The 6,269-nt window shown below is 39.9% G+C and overlaps 1 protein-coding gene across 2 annotated transcripts in view; it reads right to left on the bottom strand.

Annotated features, from left to right (window-relative positions):
- Nucleotides 1-6,269, bottom strand: part of Dnajc5b (DnaJ heat shock protein family (Hsp40) member C5 beta) — a 113,414-nt gene that overhangs the window by 18,218 nt on the left and 88,927 nt on the right. The window lies entirely within an intron of this gene.

Below are 6,269 nucleotides of genomic sequence, written 5' to 3'. Positions count from 1 at the left end.
GGGCTGGCTGGCATGTGGTGCTGGGGGATTGAACCGCGGTCCCCGATGCTTTGCTAAGCTTGTTCTAAGTAGGTGCTTTAGACCACTGAGCCATCTCTCCAGCCCTCATAATACTCTTGAAGGAAGACTTCCAGAACTGTTTCAGAAAGTGGCAGGAGTGATGGAATAGTGTGTTCAAAGTGAGGGAGAGTATTTTTACAGAGAATCCTGGAAATGTGTCTTTTACTGTAAAACATTTTTAAAAGTTTAAATATTTATCATATATCTTGATCACATCATGAACATTTGACCTCCTTCCAAATAGTAAGTCTTTCTACCTCAAATAATCTGTATACATTTACTTATAAGACTATCTCTCCCTATGGATGGAAAGCAGATCTTGAGGGGTCTGGTATGTGTTCTGTGTTTGAGGGGAGAATTAGGGATGTTTTTATTCTTCCAATATATATATAGACACAAAAGAAACTGTAAAATTGATGTAAGAAGCTAGATGTGAGAGACTCCTGGCTGGTGGCCATTTTTTCTCACTTTCCCATAAAGATGATTTAAATATTGTTTAAAACCATGTGCAAAATTGAACTCTACAGTGGGCTGGGGATGTGACTCAGTGGTAGAGTTTTTGCCTTGCATGCACAAGGCCCTGGGTTTGATCCCCAGTCTTGCTATTTGTTTCCACTAAAAAGTGGAAATTGTGCGGCTCCCAATTAGAAATATCTATGACTACTCACTCCACTGTGCAGGTTTAATAAACTTGTTTATTATTTTATTATTGACAGAGTGTTTCAATTAGTGCAGTAATAAAATTCCAGATATAGAGTACAAACATACAGTATGTCTTAAAAACTAATCTAAAAACTGAACTGAATAAATTTATCTATTTTTGGAGTTGAAGTATTACTAGTTAATAAACAGGTGATTAAGAGGCTCAGCATCTGTAGACTTTAAAAGCACCAATATACTTAAAAGTATAAATCATAGTATATAATCCATTATAGCTCTGAACTCAGAATAAATAACAAGAACAAAAATGATGTGGAAATGGGTATGATAAAATATGCTATAGACATATGTCACATTGAAACCCAGTATTTTATGAAGTTAATATACACTAATAAAGTATATTGAAATATATAAGAGCCTTATCTGGTTATAACCTCAGAACTCTGCCAGAAAAATGACGGCTTATTTGAATTTGTCTAACTGAAATATTTTTCATCTTTTGCCTTAAGAGGTGTTTTGTATCTCTCAAATTCTTATAGCTAAAAACCACTGGAGTATTGATTTTATACACACAATTTATGATGAGACCTTTTGCTAATAGTGAAAATTTCCTGTTTTGTCATTTAATAATGCTTACAATATTCACTATATGCTGTCACTAGTAAGTATGTTATAAAATTATTCATTAATTCTCACAAAAACCGTTTGAGATAAGTGCTACAATGATTTCATTTTACAGATGAGACTCTTTAGCTGCCAAGGGGTTAAGCATGTCTTGCTCAGTGTGACAAAGCTAACGAATTTGAGCCAGTCTTTAAACACAGGCAATTAACCACTACTAGACTAGCTCTTATATTTATAATTTAAAAGTCGTGCAGGCAGAAGGTTTAGTAGCCCATTGTAAGAACTCTGTGTTTAGTCTGGGTGACATGGGACATCATTAGGGTGTTTTGAGAAGGACAACATAACTGACTTTGTCTGAGAAGGATCCTAAGAGAGTGGGACACTAAGCAACTTCCTCACTGAGCAGTTGTGTGATCTGGGGAAGAAGACAAAGGTGAAACTGGGAAGAGTTTTAGGAGATCCTTCCGATCTGGGCAAAATGGTTTGGACTGGTATAGTAGTAGATGACACAGTGAAAAATGGTTGGATACTACATCTTTTGAGATTGAGTTGATGGTTTGGATGTGGGATGGGAAAGAGAAAGAATGAGAATGGCAGCAAGGTGTTGGCCTGAACAACTGGAAGTTGGAAATTGCTGTTTAATGTGATGGCAAGATTCTTTTTTCTCATAGTAAAAACTTTTGCTAGGATCCAGGAGTTCTATTTGAAGATGCCTATTAGACTTCCAAGTTGGAGAGGAAGGTAGAGAGATATGAGCCTGGAGTTTGGACAAGAGTTATTGCAGCTACCACAGAATCACTGTACTGGGAGTTATTTTGCTTATTAGGAAAACTATACATATTATTTATATGGCTTTCCATAAGCATTTAAAGTTCCAGTGGCACATCACATTCCCTTGGAACAGCTCAAAATTCAGAGCTCATTTCTTTAAAGTTCAGGTGCTGTTTCCCTAAATGACTCATTAATAAAATGACAGGGGCTAGAGGTAAACAAATGAAGGCCCTCAAACTACAATACAATAATAATCATCGCAAAATCTCAAGGTGATATTTTAAGCATATTTTGGTAGCATAATATCCTTAGAATTTTCATTCTGTGTTCTGGAATACTAATTGCAGCCTTTCTCCCTAAAAGTTCCAAAGATGATATGCCTAGGCCAATCAAATGAAAGGGCTGCTACTTCTAACGTAGGGAAGAAATGCCTGAAAATGTTTCTCTGCACACAACTCCTTATTTTCAGGACTCGGTTGTAGACTGATGTGCTCTACCCAAGACTTAGCCAAAGAAGACTGGCTTCCTGTCATTTTTAAAAGCTGTTTGGATCTTCGTCAGCTCACAAGAGCAGATGCACTCAATCCATTTATCACACTCCTCTAACAATGGAGTTGGCAGAGGTAGAGGCTGGAACACCTCCATCTGTAACAAATCCAATTCCTGGTCGTCAGCAGTGTTTTGACTCCTCTTGGCAGACGCTCTTGGCTCTGAGGAATCCCTGGGAGAGATGACAAGCAGAGGCAGCTGCCCAAATAGCACAACTGCTCAAAGAATAGTTGCTTAGCACCACACCCTCTTGAGACTGTCTGTACACAACCTATAGGGAACTTAGGCTTTAAGAAACTGCTTAGAGTACATTTAAGTGGAATAATGGCCTATTCATTTTAAAAGTATTTCTTGTCATTTCTAATTTTATACTTAAAAATGATACGATATGCAGCCATAAGGTGAGCCTTTATTTCAAAATTTCTATTTTATTCAGTCATCTATTAATCTGATATGGCTGTAGCTCATAGAATTACAAATACTGTACTATCCAATGTCCTTTATTTTTAATTTACAAGACAATGACAGCTATCAACTAAAATGCATGGTGAATTCAGTGAGTGACAGAAAAGATAGATAAACATGAGGTTTACAATTGGAATTATCTAAGGTGAGAAGAACTACCTTTTTTGAGGCAGTTGAAAACTTTTAAATTGCAATGCTGGGGTTGGGAAGATACTTGAGCAGTCTGAGCACCTGCCTGGCAGGTACAAGGGCCTGGGTTTGATCCCTGTTCTGCATGCTCTGGTGGCCCTGGAACCCTGGGAGTGCTGTACCAGCCATCGAAACTGGGTGTGATGGCCCATGCCTGTAATCCCAGAGCTGGGGAAGCTGAGACAGGAGGAGCACTGAGTCTGAGCTGCATAGTGAGACCTTGTACCAAATAAAAAATAAAAGATTAAAGATAAAACTGTAAAGACAAAAATTACAATGTGTTACCTATTTTCTTCCCTGGCTCATCTAAATGCCTTCAGACTTGCTTCTTTCTGCCAATTTCTGAGTCACCTAGCCCTGATTGCAACCGTATTGACCTGGGTCTTTTTTTCCCCCCATAATTTTATTGAGAAACAAATAGCAATGAGACAGTTTCAAATCAAATTGGTAGGACAGTTTCAATAATTAACACATTGCATACATTCTTCCTAGTGGTTAATTACTATACAAGATGCAGACATGATATCCTATTTACAAACACCATTAGAACAAATCGCTCTATTCATTAAGAGAATGTAACTATATATCTATCCTAACCATTTTGAATACACAGATACAAAATGGACATTCATCTGTATGCCCCCTTTTTGTTAAGTTCCGTTATTTGAGTATTATAGGTGTGCAAACTCAGCAAAATATTCTAAAAGAGTCCAGTAGCCCATAATAGTATTGGGTCTTCCACTTGACTGGCAATGTCAGAAATTGTTGACCTGAGTCCCCTATAGCTCAACATAACAGCATGGCTTTACTTCTTATATTTCATTTTTATACTTTTCTGCTGGATGGTTAAGACCAAGGTAAAGCAGGACCTATGCAACAAGAGTTGTAGCTTTTGGGTCTGAGAAGGTCAGTGAAATCCCCTCAGGATTTATCCTGAGATCCTGTACCTCAGATTGTAGAACCTTTGTCAGTGTCAGCCATGTGGATGAGTCACGGCCATTGCTTGGCCAATGTGCTCTCTGTGAAAGCCTGAGAGAATGTTTTCTCTCCATGTGACTCTCCTTATGACCTAGGTCTTTGACAAATCCAGTACCATGAAGTTGGAGTACCAGAGAACTTTTTTGGGAATCTTAGCCTCTGGGCCTCAAGGAAGCAAGTCCCCTTATGACATGGCAGTGTCACAGCTGCATTTCCATTCATAGCTGAGTAGGCAAATACTAGTTGACAGATTTTTTTTTTTGGAACCAGAGATTGAACTCAGGCCCTCGCGCTTGCCAGGGAAGTGCTTATTCCACTGAGCCATCTCCCCAGCCCTGTCACGGCTGCATTTCCCCACTCCAGTAGTTTTAAGCAGCTTTGTTCATGTATTTTCTGCTATTATTTTAAAAATTCTTTCATTACTATCTGAATTTTTGCTAACTTCAGCCACATACTTTATTACTTCTGCAATTTCTCAAGAGGAAAAGGTAGAAGGGGAAGAGTGAAGCACTGACTTTTTACTTATCTAAGAACCTTTAAAACTACCCTCATGGCAGAACCACTGTCTATTGTGAAGAATATAAGCCCAGGCTGGAGTTGAGAGAACAGAATCCAGGTGCATATCAAATATAGACTATTCTTCCCAGAGAAAATTGTCTGCAATGGGAAGAAAACTGCTGACAGGAAATGAGCAGCTATAAACCAGCTTGCACATGAAAACAAGCCCTAAATCAGTAACTTCTCAATGTATGACAAGTGCTGAAAATATGGACCCAGAACATCTGATGGTATGTTATGTTAGTGGAAATTTAGGAAACCCTGGTGCCCACTTGAACTCAACAATACCCCTGCAAAAATAGAAAAACAGTAGCTGAGTTTCCCATCCTTACCATGTACTACCCTGGCATTTGGTACTGACAGATATTTAAAAATGCTTGTCAATTAATATATACATAGACTTTGATACAGATATCACTTGGATGTCCTTTAAGTGCATTTGAGGCTTATGTACTTTTAGTTTGTTTTAAAAATTAATTTGTATGATTTTTAAAAATACATATTATGATCCCAGAACAGTGGCACAATCTATCTATCTATCTATCTATCTATCTATCTATCTATCTATCTATCTAGTACATGTGTATCTGTACTCCATATGCATTGCAGATATCTTCCCCCATCCTCCCCCATTCTGGGCCTTTATTGGAATTGTTATTTTCTTAATGGTATCTGTTGATGAATAGCAATTCTTAATTTTAATTTAAAATTAATTGATCTTGTGTGTGTGTGAGAGCTTCCGGCTACTCTGCGTCGGTGCGACCTATTAATGGTCCCAGCTCAGGCGCAGCATGGGTGAGACCTTCTTCCACCCCCTTGGGACGAACTCCACCACTCTGCAGCACCTCACTCACCCCGCCTGCCAAGTAGGAATTTCTGCTGCGTTCAGGGAATCCCCAGACCCAGACATAGCCTAGGTTCAGTGAGTGTGTGGGAGAGCTTCTAGCTACCCTGCACCAGCGAGACCTATTACTGGTCTCAGCCCAGGTGCACGGTGGGTGAGACCCTCTTCCACCCCTTTGGGATTCCCCCCACAACTCCTCAGCACCTCCCCCACCCCAACCTGAGAGTAGGAATTTCTGCCGCTTTCATAGAACCCCCAGACCCAGTCCTAGCCCAGGTCCAGTGAGTATGTGGGAGAGCTGTCTCTCCCACCTACTCCACCTTGTCCCCTCCAGGCTCAGCTCAGGCCTGGTATATAGGCCTGGGGTGTAACCTTGCAGCTGCAATCCCTGCAGAGAGTGCAGAGGATAGAACCAACGAGCTAGTCCAGGAGCAGAGAATCTTGCCAGAGGGGCACAACAGGTTCACCCTCAAGGGCAGCAACAGGAAGGTGCTGAGCACAACAGCCAGACCCAAGCCAGGCACAGCTGGATAAATCCAAACTTTGTAGATCTGCACCTGAACTTCAGTAC

This window comes from Octodon degus, unplaced genomic scaffold (assembly GCF_000260255.1).
Source record: "Octodon degus isolate 3935 unplaced genomic scaffold, OctDeg1.0 scaffold00091, whole genome shotgun sequence".
In the NCBI taxonomy this organism is placed as follows: domain Eukaryota; kingdom Metazoa; phylum Chordata; class Mammalia; order Rodentia; family Octodontidae; genus Octodon; species Octodon degus.
This window is presented reverse-complemented; position numbering and strand designations above follow the sequence as displayed.